Source organism: Vulpes lagopus, chromosome 16, assembly GCF_018345385.1.
Source record: "Vulpes lagopus strain Blue_001 chromosome 16, ASM1834538v1, whole genome shotgun sequence".
NCBI lineage: Eukaryota > Metazoa > Chordata > Mammalia > Carnivora > Canidae > Vulpes > Vulpes lagopus.
The window spans coordinates 43,850,322-43,867,212 of NC_054839.1; the positions used below are offsets into that span (position 1 = coordinate 43,850,322).

The following is a 16,891-nucleotide window of genomic DNA, read 5'->3' on the forward strand; positions in this document are numbered from 1 at the left end:
AATACCTAGGCTAGAACAAACTTTAGTACACTAAAGGGCCACATTAAAGTCAGATAACTTATAGAAAATGTCTTGATACTATTTCTTCTCACAGTATACAATTTTCATCTCAAATATTTGACTAGAATAAAAGTTAAAAGGTCAGAATAAAATTTTAACTTCATATTCCCCTTTTTATTGAAGTATAATTGATGTACAATATCCCATTAGTTTCAGGTGTACCTCATAGTCATTCAATATTTTTAAACATTACAATATGATCTCCATGGTAGGTCCAGTTACCATCTCCCAAAATACAAAGTTGTTACAATATTATTGACTATGTTACATATGCTGTATTTTATATCCCCATAACTTAATTATTACTGGAAGTTTCTATCTCTTAATCCTTTTCACTTGCCCCTGACAACCCTTTTCTTTTCTGGCAACCAATAATTTCCTTTATCTATGGCCTGTTTCTGTTCTGTTCATTTGGGTTTGTTTTTCTTAAAGATTATTTTTTTTAGATCCCACATATAAAAGAATCATATGCCATAAGTGAAATCATATGGCATTTGTCTTCCTCTGTCTGACTTATTTCATTTAGGATAATATTCTCTAGATCCATCCATGTTGTTGTAATGGGCAAGATTTCATTCCTTTTTATGGTTGAGTAGTGTTCCATTGTAAATGTATACCACATCTTCCTTAACCATTCTTCTGTCAATGGACACTTAGGTTGCTTCTGTATGTTGGATATTGTAAATAATGCTGCAATGAACATAGGAGTGCATATATCTCTTCTTCTTGGTGTTTTCATTTTATTTGGATAAATAGCCAGGAGGGAAAATGTTGGATTCTATGGTAGTTCTATTCTTAAATTTTTACAATGATTTTATTTATTTGAGAGAGAGAGAGAGCTAGAGAGGACATGAGTGTGGGGGAAGGGGAGAGGGAGATGCAGACTCCCCACTGACCAAGGAGCCTGACATAGGGCTCAATCCCAGGACCCCAGAATCATGACCTGAGCTGAATCCAGACCCTTCACCTACTGCACCATGGAGGTACTGCTATTCTTAATTTTTTGAGGAAACTCTATACCGTTTTCCATAGTGGCTGCATTGATTTATATTCCCAAAGACAGTGTAGGAGGTTTCCCATTTCTTCACATCTTCACCAAGATTTGTTAGTTTTTGTTTTGTTTTGTTTTAGATAATAGCTACTTTTGACCAGTATGAGATGGTATCTCTGTGGTTTTGATTTGCATTTCCCTGTTCATTAACATCTTTTCATGTGCCTGTTGGCCATCCAATATGTCTTCTTTGGAAAAATGTTTATTCTGGTCCTCTGCCTGTTTTTAAATCCAATTGTTTGCTTTTTTGATATTAAGTTGAATAAATTCTTTATATATTTTGGATATTAATCCCTCATCAGATGCATAATTGTATAATATCTTCTCCCACTCAGTAGGTTGCCTTTTTGTTGGTATCTTTTTTGCTGGTGCAATACCTTTTTAGTTTTATCTAATCCCATTTGTTTGTTTTAGCTTTTGTTGCCATTGCCTGAGGAGATTGATTCAAACAAATATTGCTAAGACAAATATTGTTAAAGAGCTTACTGGATATGTTTTCTTCTAGAAATTTTATGGCTTAACATTCAGTGTTCAATCCATTTTTTCAAGTTTTTATTTAAATTCCAGTTAGTATGTAGTGTAATATTAGTTTCAGGTATAGAGTTTAGTGATTCATCACTTATATACAACACCCAGTGCCCATCACAAGTGCCCTACTTAATCCCCATCACCCATTTAACCCATCCTCCCACCCTCTCCCCTCCAGAGACTCTGTTTGTTCTCTATAGTTGAGTCTCTTTAGTGGTTTGCCTCTTTTTTTTTTTACCCCTACATTCATCTGTTTTCTTTCATAAATATCACATATAAATGAGATCATATGAAATTTTTCTTTAGGGCAATTGCTGGATCCTAGGGTAGTTCTTTTTTTATGTTTCTGAGGAAACTCCATACTGTTTTCCTTTTTTTAAAAAATAATAAATTTATTTTTTATTGGTGTTCAGTTTGCCAACATACAGAATAACACCCAGTGCTCATCCCGTCAAGTGCCCCCCTCAGTGACCATCACCCATTCACCCCCACCCCCCGCTCTCCTCCCCTTCCACCACCCCTAGTTCGTTTCCCAGAGTTAGGAGTCTTCATGTTGTGTCTCTCTTTCTGATATTTCCTACCCATTTCTGTTTTCCAAATGGCTGCAAGAATTTGCATTCCCACCAACCAACAGTGTAAGAGGGTTCCCCTTTTTCCACATCCTTAACCACACCTGTTGTTTGCTGTGTTGTTAATTTTAGCCATTCTGACAGTGTGAAGGAGTGTCCCATTGCAGTTTTTATTGTATTTCCCTGATGATGAGTGATGCTGAGTGTGTTTTGATGTGTCCGTTAGCCATCTGGGTGTCTTCTTTGGAAAAGTGTCTATTCATGTCTTCTGCCCATTTCTTAGCTGGATTATTTGTTTTTGGGTGTTGAGTTTGATAGATTCTTTCTATATTTTGGATACTAATTCTTTATCAGATATGTCATGGGCATATATCTTCTCTGGTTTTATAGGTTGCCTTTTAGTTTTGTTGATTGTTTCCCTCACTGTGCAGAAGCTTTCTATCTTGATGAAGTCCCAATAGTTCATGTTTGCTTTTGTTTCCTTTGCCCAGGAGACCTATCTAGTAAGAAGCTTCTACAGCTGATGTTAAATGTTGCTGCCTATGTTCTCCTCTAGGATTTTGATAGCTTCCTGTCTCACATTGAGGTCTTTTATCCATTTTGAATTTATTTTTACATAAGAAATCAAGAAATCAATCTCATTTACAACTGTAACAAAAACCATAAGATATCTAGAAATAAACCTAACCCAAGAGGGAAAGATCTGTCCTCTGAAAAATATGATACACTGATGAAAGAAAGTGAAAATGACACAAAGTCAAACTGTGGAAGGAGCCTCGGTGTCCATCAAAAGATGAATGGATAAAGAAGCTGTGGTCTATGTATACAAGGGAATATTACTCAGCCATTAGAATCGACAAATACCCACCATTTGCTTCAACGTGAATGGAACTGGAGGGTATTATGATGAGTGAAATAAGTCAATCGGAGAAAGACAAACATTATATGGTCTCATTCATTTGGGGAATATAAAAAAAATAGTGAAAAGGAATAAAGGGGAAGGAGAAAAAATGAGTGGGAATTATCAGAAAGGGAGACAGAACACGAGAGACTCCTAACTCTGGGAAACGAACCAGGGGTGGTAGAAAAGGAGGTGGCCGGGGGGTGGGGGTGACTGGGTGATGGGCACTGAGGGGGGCACTTGATGGGATGAGCACTGTGTGTTATTCTATATGTTGGCAAATTGAACACTAATAAAAAATAAATTTATTAAAAAATGACACAAAGAAGTGGAAAAACATTCCATGCACATGGATTAGAAAAACAAACATTGGTAAAGTGTCTATACTACCCAAAGCAATCTACGTATTTAATGCAATCTCTATCAAAATAGCACCAATATTTTTCTCAGAGCTAGAATAAACTAACCTAAATTTTTTATGATGCCACAAATTTCCTCCAATAGCCAAAACAATCTTGAAAAAGAAAAGCAATGTTGGAGGCATCACAATTCTGGACTTCCAGGTATATTACAAAGCTGAACTGATCAAGACAGTATAGTACTGGTACAAAAACAGATACTTAGATCAATGGAACAGAATCAAAAATCCATAGCTATAGAATAGAATAGGATCAGAATAGAAACCCATAACTATATGATTAACAAAACTTCAACAAAGCAGTACAGTCTCTTCACAAAAGGTGTTGGGAAGACTGAACAGCTCCATGCAAAAGAATGAAACTGGACCACTTTCGTATATTATATACAAAAAAATATATTCAAAATGAATTAAACACCTATTTTGAAAGGACAACCCCATGTAAAAAGAATGAAACTAGACCACTTTCTTATACCATACACAAATATAAACTCAAAATGGATTAAACACCTATTCTGAATGGACATTACTTTGCATGGGGCTGTCCAGTCTTCCCAACATCATTAGCTGAAGAGATTTTTCCTCATTGTATATTCTTGCCTCCTTTGTTGTAGATTAATTGACCATGTATTTGTTGCGCTTGTTTCTGGGATCTCTGTTCTATTCACCGATTCATGTCTTTTTATGTTAACCTCGCCTTCCTAAAAGAAGAAAAAAAAATAAATTTCTTAGTTTTCAATAAAGATGTTTTAAGTTTTCCTCTAGATCTTTTTACTTCAATAACTAGTATGGCATTTTTTATCAGTGTTTAAAAAGCTCAATACATAAAATAAAAATATTATCCCAACAGAAAACATTTTTTGCAGTTTTTGGTGTTTGTTCTGTTTTGTTTTGCTTTTAATCCTGAAATCCCTGGGGTTACATAGCCAAACCCACTTTTTCATTTTCCATGGCTATAATGACAGAGTAAAAAACTACAATCCACTCTTAACAGCAAATTTTAAAAATGCATCAAAGCTCCAAAGGGAAAAGTACACTGAGAATTATAAGTTCTATTAGGCGGTGTCCCACTTGTAGGGCAACGTTTATGTGCATGCTTGCATCGTATTATTCCTCAGGAGACACCATGGATTGCTTTAGAGTCAGCAGTGATTCACCCACTAAAACTAGCACTAGGGAAGCATTAATGTTACTTTTTAGAGCCATCTTTCCAGATTTTTAAATTTGACCTTCAAAAGTAGCATGCATTTTCACCCCTCTGAGAAAAACATATATACTGTTTGAAATATTCAATTAATATCATAATGCTAAAACTTCATAAATGTCCCTGTCAAAAATATACCAGATGATTCTAAATTTAGATAAATAGTGAACTGTTTGTATATTTGACAGTTTGTTTGGAGTTTTTATTTATTTTTTTATTTTTTGGTCTCTCTCTCTCTCTCTCTCTCTCTCTCTCTCTCTCTCTCTCTCTCTTCTCTCAGTGTTCCCTTGGCTATGTGTTCCAAATTAGTGAGGTTCAGGCTCCACAAGGGATGTAAAGCACGGCATTTGAGAAAGGCTGTCTTTTTGGGTACTGCATCTCCTGACAGCATGATGAAAAGTTAATAGGCCAAATACACTTGCTATTTACAGGTGTATGAGCCTTAATAGTGAATTCTTTTCACAGCTGTCACTTTGTGCCCCAAGATACACCCATTGTCACAAAGCAACCTGTTTGTTAAGGAAGTTTAACCTCTTCAGAGTCAGAGCTTGAAATTTCAATCAGTGGAGAGCAAGATTTATAAATGACAAGGATTTAACAGTGACACTGGTGGAGATATTGCTGTAAGGCAGGAACAGAAACAACAACCACAACAAGATAGGACCAACGTATGAGAATCTTGGAGCAGCCTAGTGGACTCACTGACCTGTCACCACCCATAATTCTCCCACAGATAGGCCCCTGTTGGTGTATACCAATGTGTTCAAACGTGTCCAATCATGAGGATCACTTGCAAGGCTGGTGGTTAGGCATACAGATTCTTGAGACTCCCTGGAGAATCCAATTCAGTAGATATGAAGCAGAGTTCAGGAAATTCAATTATTAATGAGTACCCCGGGTGGTTTTATTGATTCAGCAAGTGTGAGTAGTACTGATTAGTCAATGCATGCCATCGGCAGCCCTTTTCTTTCTACCTGTAGCTTATGTCGGTGTATCATGAAAGTTCGGTTTCTGGCAGGCTTTAGAATCTTTAGGAAGGATTCTAAACCTGTGGAAACTGTATCACTGATATACTCCACATACACTTGTATATAAGTGTCCCTACTCTCCTGCAGTCTGCATGGTGCAACCTGTGAGCTGTTGTTATAACCCAAGGAACAGCTCTCTGTTCTCCAAAATTTCTCATGCTCATTCCTTCCTTTCACATAAAATATTACAGGTTAGGGCTGTGCTCTCTGTTCAACTACTCACTGTGTAGTAGTCAGGCAATAACTGTGATTCTTGGAAACAAACACAAGCCATATTTTTTTCAGGGTGGCTCTTCTCTAAGTGAAGATGCAGGGGTTCAATCTTCCATTTTGTGTATTCTCCAATTCAGCCTGTGCACCCCAGCTGCATGGAAAAGGAAGGCAGAAGGACTGTGGATCTCCAAGGATATTTTAGGGTTACAGTTCCCTTAGAAGCACTAGTTATTATTCCTAACAAAACTGGAGATATGTTCTTACTGTTTCTACACATACAAGAAGAGGAATGGGATACACCGAGGATGCTGCTGGGTTGTTCCATTGCTCCACTTGAGTAATATAACTTCTTTCTTTCAGGCTCACCATATAGACTGATTTGTACTAGATTTTAACTTCTTGAATAGGCCTGTTAATGTCTTTTAATTTTTGGATCTTAGTTAAAATAAATTAAATGGTAACTATTTCAATCATAGTAAGAGCTCAGAAGTGGAAGTAGTAAAACACTAGGTATTTGTTTGCTTCTTCCTTTTTGAATAGGAAAGCTTTTGAAAAGCATATTTTTTTTAAAAAAAAGCCCTTTTTTAAATTTTTTTGTGTGTGTTCAAAGTTCTAACTTAGTGTAATTGTTTAAGCAAATACCATTGAGTTTTAATCCTCTGAGAACATAGGGAGATTATTTTTTCCTTTCACACGGAAAAAAAAAAGGACCCAATCCTCCCAGCAAATACCCACTTCAGTTGATAAACAAAGTACACTCAGAAAGAAGGCTGTCTACATACAACTGTAATAATATTTGTTTTTCTCTTTAGATCTTTAGAAATACGATATAGCTTTTATTTCCCTTTTCTATATCTTAGTTTCAAGGTCATTTAACCGTATCATAATATTCAAGGCAATTATTTCTTTGATTCTTCATTCAGATGGAGGACATTATGGATCTTTTGAAAATACTGTAAAAGTTGAGTCTTATCTCCAAAAACAAACCAGAGACACAGATAAACAATACCTACATATAGTTTTGATATGTTCAAGGCTCTTTGAAGGCAATCCATAAAGCACAGTTACCTTAGATATAAGCCCAATAACTTTTGATTAGGATGGAAAGCTAAACAATGATAATGATTTAAAAACTTTGTAGAATGCATGAAAACAAAAGGCTACATTTGCAGAAATAAGAGGTGACTGATACGTTCAAGTAGTACTAGCATACACCTATTGTTTGCAATTAGTTTCATTTTTCTATTCCCACAAATAATTGGGAATGTTCTTCCCACATACAGTACTTGAAAAAATAAATCATCACTCCTTGGCTTTCAGAAATATGACCTGGTTTATATCAAAATTTCTCTCCTGTAGCTGTCTGCCTTTCCAAATTGTGTGCTTATTTCTACAATTCCTTTTAACAGAAAAAAAAAAAGTTCCAAGTTTTTTGTTTTGCTACATGTTCCCTGACTTGAACAATTTCAACAACCATTTCTTCAGTCAGCTTTAACTTTAATCAATTTTGACATTCTGACTGCCCTGTTCTTGGAGAGGTTGATTACTTCATACTCTTTGACCCAGAAGTGATATCTTGCTATGTTTTTATACATCCACATCCTAAATTTTCTAAAATTTTCTTGGTGCTATCTTTATTTCTTTGAGCATTTCAGCAAGCAGCTAGATTGGAAAAAAAAATTAGCATTCTTCAGACCACATTAATGGATCATACATTACAATGATTTCTATATTCAGCAAAAATTGGAAACAGAATATGTGTATAAATTTGGATAAGCAACTTAGTGAAGTGAAATCTAGACTTGTTTATGAAAATAATAAACATGTATGCGTGTGAATGTACAATTTGTATGTGTTTTCTATTGCTACCATAACAAATTATCACAAACTTACAGACTTAAAACAACACAATTTTATTAGTTCTGATCTGTGGGTCTAATATGGTTTTATTTAAAGCTAAAGTCAAGATGTGGGTAGGGCTGTGTTCCTTTCTGGAGTCTCTAGGGGAGAATCCTCTTCTTTGCCTTTTCCAATCTCTTAGAAGCTGCTAGCATTCTCTTTCCTCAATCTTTAAAGCAAGCAGAGATGCATTATCGCTGACCCTTCAGTTTACCTCTTCCTCCAGCCACAACTAGGAAAGGTTCCCTACTGTCAAAGACTCATGAGATTAGATTGGGCCCATTCAGATTATCCTGCAAAATATCCCCTTCTCGATGTTTTTAACTTTAATCACACTTGCTAATTTTTGTTTTTATCATGTAGGTAACTTACAGGTTTTATACATTAGGTTATGGACATTTTAGTGTTCATTATTCTACTATCACAATATGATAGTTTATGATACATGACACATCATATTCATATTTATACATATATATAATGTATTATATTTTTATTTTGAAGTATACATAAAAAGTGTGTGTGTGAGTGTGTGTGTGTGTATATATATATATATATATATATATGACTTATATGATAATAATCAAATGAAAACACATATAACTACTACCTAGGCTAAAAAAGAATATTACTGGTAGCTTAGATGCCTTCCTCTTCTGGATAGTTCCCTTCCCATATATATACCTCTTCCTTCTTCCCTACGTCTCCTACTAGAGAACATTGATAATGGATTTTTGTTAACTGCTCTGATAGACATTAATAGGGTTAATTCTTTCCATACCTTTTCTACCTGGACATATAGGAAGCCAAAATTTTCCAGTCCCTCCCCACCTAATAGGTAGCTAAGGCTATGTACTACTGAAAAATGAAATATGACTGGAAATGAAATTTCTTACTACTCTGTGAAGCAAATGTAAGTTCTATGTGGTCCTCAATTCTCTTTGGCCTTTTGCTAGGAAAAAGTGGTAAGTCACAAGATTTAAGTAGCCTGGATTTGATGTGTGTTACCATATAGAGGATGCAATCATTTGCCCTGAAAATTCTAATGAGCAAAAATTAAGCCTAAATTCTGTAAAGATACTAAGGTTTGTTTGTTTTTAATGAAACAGACTTACCTAATTAAGTAATATTATTTTTCTCTATCATTCTCGCAATTCTTCGATAATTCCCAAATAACAGGTTATTTAGTTTCCTTATTTTTCAAATTAATACATATGGCATAAAATTGTATATACTTTGTCATTTGTATCTTTTATTGTTTTTAATATTTTTCTATGTAAAAGTATGTAGCTTGGGCAGCCCGGGTGGCTCAGTGGTTTAGCACCGTCTTCAACCCAGGGCCTGATCCTGGAGACCCAGGATCGAGTCCCACATCGGGCTCCCTGCATTGAGCCTGTTTCTCCCTCTGCCTGTGTCTCTGACTCTCTCTCTCTCTCTCTCTCTGTATGTCTCTCAAGAATAAATAAATAAAATCTTTTTTAAAAAAAGTATGTAGCTTTTTCATTAATCTTTACTAATATATTTTATCAAGTTGATATATAATGTTTTAAACTTTATATTTTACAATTAAAGTATATTTGCATTACACCAGAAGTTCTTCTGGTATGAATATTTTTTTATACATGTTCTTAAAAATATTTCCTAGTACATATGTAAAATCATGTCTTTTGCATATAGATAAAATGGAAATGGTTAAATTGTAGGATATATACACATGTACAACTTTTTAGAAACTTTATTAACTTCTACCAATTTGTAGTCCATGAATTTTAGTGAGAGTTGTCATTCCACACATTGTTGAAAATATTACATTTTGAGAAAACTCTGAATTGTTCCTAATTAGATAGATCTGGTATTTTATGTTATGGCCATTCTAATTTACGTTTCTCTATTACTAATGAGGATGAGCATCCATTTAAATGTTATGGATCATTTGGAATAATTCTGCTAATTCCAGTCTTTTGCACATTTCCCAAATAACTTGTTTCTTATTAATGTATTAGAGTTCTTTCTAGGTTCTAAATGCAAAACCTTTATCAATTACATATGTTACAAATAATTTGTTCCACTTTCTGGCATACATTTTATCATTAAATTGTCTTTTCAATTACAGAATTTCTTAATTTTTAAAGAAGATTTTATATATTTGAAAGACAGAGAGAAAGAGAGAGCAAGTCCATGAGTGGGGGGAGGGGCACAGGGACAAGCAGAGAAACTGTTGAGTGCTGAGCCAATCCTGGAGCTAGATTCCAGGACCCCAAGATCGTGACCTGAGTAAAGGTCGGATGTTTAACCTACTGAGCCACTCACGTGCCCCAGGTTTCTTAATTTTAATGCAGTAAAATGTATTGGTCTTTCTCCACATGCTTACCAAATTTTGTGTCTTGTTACAAAAATCCTTGCCTAAACATACAAAATCATAGGATATTCTTTCATAATTTCTTAAAGTGTTATAGTCATGTCTTTTTTTTTTATAGTCATGTCTTTAATCCAACTGTAAACATCTCAGATATTGTGCAACACAGAGATCCAATTTCATTTTTTCTCCTTCTCTATAACCAAATCCCTGAGCAGTATTGGCTAAAGAGTTTCTATACATGTCTAGATCTGTATGTTTTCTTTAGACTATTGATTTGTCCTCCTTTACTATACAACATCAATTTGCTTTTCAGTTTTACTTTTTAGAAGTGTCTTCCTTTGGCTAATTTTAGCTTTCAGTTCTCACATGTGAATTTTACTTTTTAAAAAAGATTTATTTATTGAGAGAGAGAGAGGGAGAAAAGGAACTGGGGGCAAGGCAGAGGCAGAAACAGACTCCCTATGAGCAGGTAGTCTTACCCAGGGCTCTATCCCAGGATCCCGGGATCATAGCCTGAGCTAAGGCAGATGCTTAACCCACTGAGTCACCCAGGTGTCCCTCACATGTGAAATTTAGAATTATCTTGTTGAATTCCACATCACATCCTATTTCTGATATCCAGTCTGATATCTAGCTTTCAAAAATGACTCATGTGTCATCCCTGAACACTTTCATTGGGAAAGAAAACACTTTCATATGGCCATATGGCCATAACTAGCTAGATGGAAAGCTAACTGTCATATCTGGGAAAAAAAGAGATGATTTATGTAAACAGCTAGCTATTTACGTTACCATACTTTCTTCTGGATACCAAGACTTTAACTTTTAAGCTATGAGTGAATGTAAAGTACTGCAATGTGTATGGTATATCTCCAATAAACATATATTGACATATAATGTGCATTTTCCCTTTTTCTTTTGATAAAAATTTCATAACTAAAATTTATCATCTTAACTCCAAGAAGGGTACAGTTCAATAGTATATTCACATTATTGTAAAACAAATGCCTAGAACTTTTTCATCTTGCAAATCTAAAACTCTATACTCACTAAACTACAACTTTCCTCTCTCTAGTCCTCCCAGATACTAATAACACCAATCCACTTAGAAGTGTTTTTAAGATGCTGAAATTTTGGAATTTAAGAGAAATTCAAAGATCAAAAGAGAATGATCTCCCTTTACATATGGAAATCAGCTCTGACAATCTACTCGTGATCTACAGTCAGAGATCTCAGTGTACCACGGCTTATGAGAAAATGTCACTCCCCACTTAGGGTAAGAAAAAGTATGATATGAAGAATCTCTCATCTGGATTGAACTGCAGTGACTGACTGACCAGAATCATGTATGCATAGAGGGTCAATAAATTTTTGACAGGTGCTGGCAATGTGCCAAAATGGTAAATGAATACACAGGACAAGAATACACAGGATTTCTTTGTACAGGCACTGTCACTCAATGGTTAAAAGTACGGATGTTATAGTTAGTGAGACCTGAGCTCTCATCCAGTTTCTACCATATACTAATGATTTGTCTTTAAAGTTACTTTACTTCTCTGAGCCTCAGTTTCCTTATTTAAAAAAAAATGCTCTGTGTAAAAATACCTATCTCATAGGGCTGTTATTAAGATAATCCCCACAACTGGGGCACCTGGGTGGCTCTGTGGTTGAGCATCTGCCTTTGGTTCAAGTGTGATCTCGGGGTCGTGGGATGGAGTCCCTCAACAGGCTCCCCAGAGGGAGCCTGTTTCTCCCTCTGCCTGTGTCTCTGCCTCTCTCTCTGTGTCTCCCATGAATAAATAAATAAAATAAAAAAAAAGACAATCCCCACAATTACTCTCCATGAAGTTGTTTATTGCTCCCAGTATCTGCTTAGTTGGAGATGCTAGTTATTAGAGGCAGGAGTTCTGTCCAGGAGGAAAATTTTGAATAACACACAATACATAAAATATATAAAGTTTAAAATGAAATTATATATATATATATATATATATATATATATAAATTAAGGTATTAAATATATATGAAATTTTATAATATGTAATGTGTTACATAACATGCATATAAGATTATATTTCTGTTAAACATATATAATTGTTTGTAGAATATACATTTGCATAGAAAGGTGATAATATAAGCATGCCTAAATAAATAAATATATATCACTTCTTCAGCTCAAGGATTACTGGATATATAAATAAATCAAATTGGAAGATTTTCTTTGCTGTTTGAGACTATTCTAGTGTTAAGCAGCTTTGAAGATATTCTTCCCAAACCCTCTTTCTCTTCCCTTGATATCTGAGAACTGATTGAACCTATAGCAGAATGGTGCTTACTATACTCATATGATTCTTTTTCCCATTGGATTACGGAAAAGGCAGAAGTATTTGTGAGGATTTTGTGATAATATGACTTAGAAGATTTTCTTCTACAGAGAGATTATATATTTCAGTTTCTTAATAGTGCTTAGGTTCATAGTTACTCATGCTTTAGTTATCTAGGCATGACTTACAGCCAGAATCCCTAACAGATTGAATTTCTGCTGAATAGGGCATTCAGCAATTATTTGAGAAACTTGCTAGCTGTCAAAGATGAGAGCAGAATTAAACTAAATATTCTAACATATTGTTAGGGGAAAGAAGTCATTACTGACACTTTAAATATATACTTTGTTTTAAATCAGTTGCTCAGGTTTGACAGCTTTAAGGGAACACTACATATCTTTGCCTAAAATGTACACACTAATCTTTCAGTAAACTCTCGTTCATTTTTTCACTGTTTGTGTGTGCATTCAATATTAAGAAGAGAGCTGCTGCTCCAGTCCCCTCTCCATAATAATAATAATGTAATGGGATTTAAAATGTATGAGTAGCACATAATCCAAGAATGACCCAAGAAACTCCTATTATATCTCAAAACATCATTTCTTTGAAGATCTTTCCTCACAACGTTGAGTGGACACATACTTTTCTCCTAAAGTGATTGGAAGCCTCAACCAGATGCCTTGTCTTTAAAGGAATCTAGAGTTATAAATAAGAAAAGAATCACATAATTTCCTATGATAATGCAATTCTGAGCCATGATCCTTGAGCGATGTGCTGAGAAATCTGGCTGCTCATGATGCCAAGTCTGGAAGATGACAAATTTCCAGCTAGTGGTCAAAGACCAAGGAGAAGAATATATAGCAATAACTTCTCAGAAACATGACCAGGGTTGGCATAAAAACAGGCTGCTGCTGCAACTTACAATTCTCTGTGGTCTATGGCTTCTAACTCTAGCTAATGGACTGAGCAGTCTTCTTGAAAAACCACCAACTGGACTTCCCAAGTCTCAGAACTTGAGGGGAGAGCATGAACCTGAGTGGAGTTCCTATAAACTAACCGATCCTGAACTGCCTGGGGATGGACTACTTTTAACTGAACAACTGGTAGCTTCTCCTGAGTCCCACTCTTGTCTTGCTCACGTCCCAGGGGTTGTTTTCCTTCATTATATTTAAATATAAGAAAAGAACCAATTCTTTTAATGATCATGGGATTACTCTTTGATGGATCAGAACCCTTCCCACGAGGGTCTGTTCTTCCATGTAGAACCAGGTTTGCCTTGCTTTGCCTAGCAGCACCCTCAGCTTAACGGTCACTGGCCTTCTGCCTCTCTTTATCTATTATTTAAGCCTTCTGCATATTGCAAACTACCTCTGACTGCAAGACAGAAAATCAAGAAAAAAGACTGCAAGAAAAATCACAGGAAAGGCAAAGTTTATAGAGCTCTAAAAATAGTAGGCCAAAAATAAACTGAGAGGTAATTTCTAATGTTAAATGATTTTTTTTTTAATGAAGCAGATTGCATTATAACAAAGGTCTTTGGGATGATCACTAGCACATTCCTGGGTAGACAGATTCAGAGGTGGATGTGGAGATGAACAATGATGAGATTAAAGGTGAAGCAATTTGGGGCAAAGTGGGGAAAAGGGTAAACCCTAGTGATTTAGGGGAGCCATTCCTATTATTGCGATAGGTTTGACATTTCTGTAGAAGGTGAACCTGGGCACATATCTGTCAGAATATAGTTTGGAAGAAGGGCTTACAAAGGATTTATGGTATACTTACTGTTTCTGCAATTTGGGAAAGACAGACCCTGGATACAGGACAGAATATTTTCAGGTTAACTTTAGTGAAATTCTCTATGCTTAAAATGGAAAATTTGATCATGTCAAAGTGTTATGTTATTGTGGATATTGCTGTTTTTTATGATCTTTCTTCTCTTAGTACCTGAGCTAGGAGTTAGCTTCTGAGTAATTCCTGAAATTTCTATTTGAAGGGGGAGTCTTCAGAGCTGAAAAAACACTCTATCCCCTCAGTGCAGAGGAATTTGTGAGGGGAACTGGTGTTCACTGAAGAGCCAAGACCTGAGGGACATGGGAATCTCAACTACAAATATTTTTCTCCCCATTCCTTGACTTTTAATTCATAAACTATGTCATGTTAGCTTTTATGACCTCCTCTTACTTTAGAAGGCACAGAAAATAAAATCTGGAATTCCAAGGACTTGCCACTAAGTCTGGTTGTCAACTGAGCCCTTCTAATACAGGGCACTTATGCTGTAGAATTTTTTTTTAAATCAATCAAAATAAAAACATTTAAACACTGTCAGGAGCACAGCTTACATATAAGTTATACTGGCACATTGGTGTATCCGATTTATGCATTGTTAAGCAGTATCATCTCATCTGATCCTCAGCAGGAATTATTTTCTGTCTTTTACACACATAATTGCACAACCTTTGACAAATCACTTAACCTTTCAGCTCCAGGTTCATCCTCTATGAAAAAATGAGATCAAGTGGCTATTTTTTAGCGTTGTTTTTTTATGTTCCTTTCTTGTAATTTATTTGGCCTCCGGAATTCTTTTGCTATAAAAAAACAAAATGACTAACTCTGTAAAGGAAAAATCTTACTTCCCAATGATGCACAGCTATTCTTCTCTCACAAACGGGAAACACAACAGAGATGCCCCTAGTTTTGTCTTATAAATGCGGCAATCTACTCCCCTCCATCTAGGGACTGAGATTTTTAAGTTGCTCTACATTTTAGAGAATTGATAATAAAACAAATCACTGATTATTTTTTGAGAGGGGGGTTTAAATCTCCTTCTTAATATTCAGTTCCTATTGAGAAATCTACTCAGGATCAGAAATAATAAATTACAAAATTTTCAAAGTCACACAGTCATTGTTCGCCACGTTTGAACACACTCTTCATTTGTCTTGCTTACCGCTCTATTTGTAAGTAGACCTGACATGTAAAAATAGCTCTAGTGGTAAACCTTTGGTCTCAAAGTGGTTACCATTCCCCATGAGTGCTTTTATAACTATAGCTTACTTTGTAGTAAAGTTGTAATGACAGCTGTCATCAAAAGGCTTTCACGAAGCATTTGCTGACCTTTAGATGCTGCATGTAACAAGTGCTGTTGTAAAGTCTTCAGGGTCTTGCTTTGGAGTCTTGTTCTTCGACATAGTTTTCACATGGTTAACTCTAAATATACCAATTGAAATCTGATAATTCAATCCTTTTATTTCTCTGATGGTTCTCTCATACCATGTGTATTCATTGAGTTCTTATGTGCCAGAAAATATATTATGTACTAGATACATGATGATGAACAAAATAGCCACACCCATATCCACTTGGAAATTACCACCTAGCAGGATTGCTAGACAGTAAATGAACATACAAATAAGTATACAACATTTTATCATGATTCTTATCGTGAATCTTATCATGAATCATTTATCATTATTCTTGAATAGCTGGGAGGTTCCTTTCCGGTTCCCATATCATTATATTGGTATGTTTTTATCCGTATTTTTTAAAAATGTAGAACTTCTCAAGTCTTCAAGACTGAGTGGCAACTAATGTTGATTGAAGGTGGGAGAAAGACGAATACCATAAAGGCAGGGGACCAGAGCTCCTCATACAGTAATTACCAAAATCCTGAGTGGGGCGAGAGGCAATATATTCTTTGAGTTCTAGAAGATCATTATTACATTTAAAAACTCAACTTTAAATTTCTGGCATCTGTAATCTGAAAAGTTTAAACTTGATAGCCTTCATGTCCATAATATAAACAAGGACATTAGGAGTCTTTCAAAGTGCATGTTTATGTTTTACCTAATGCCTGTGGCATGGTGATCATGCAAAGTATCAATGTTTCATACTTAGTAGGATGCTCCTTAAATTGAGATTTCATTATGTATCATTTGGAAGTTGCTAGAAATAGACTATGCTGAGTTTAAAATTTATTTTCGTCTTCCCTTCTAATTTCATACGTATAAAGTAACGTATCAAGGATAACCAGTGAAAGGAGGTGCTCGTTTTCATTCTTTATAAGGTACTTTTCTCCCGAGAGCAGATTTCACCTAACCACATGAAAAGATTTTTACTATAAATAATTGTAAAAGAAGCAAGCAAGTCAGAAAACCCTTAGAAAACTCTGTCCAAATTATACTAGAAGATATAAATGAGGATAACTGTTAGGTTAACAATCTTAGTTCTTGTTTGTTTGGCTAGATTTTTAAATACGCCTCAAAAAAAATCTGACACATGGGAGAAGTTCTATCACCATGTTTTTAACCTAAAGTAAACTTTATATGGTTCTTTGTTCC

General features: G+C 35.2%; 1 long non-coding RNA gene across 1 annotated transcript in view; it reads right to left on the reverse strand.

The window, feature by feature from the left end:
• Positions 1 to 4,127: 4,127 nt before the first annotated feature.
• LOC121476801 overlaps positions 4,128 to 16,891 on the reverse strand; it is a 99,617-nt gene continuing 86,853 nt past the window's right edge. Inside the window, exons 2-3 of the long non-coding RNA XR_005984036.1 lie at positions 5,983 to 6,123; positions 4,128 to 4,228 (exon numbers count right to left, since the gene is read on the reverse strand). This is a non-coding gene — a long non-coding RNA (uncharacterized LOC121476801). The remainder of the gene's footprint in view (positions 4,229 to 5,982; positions 6,124 to 16,891) is intronic.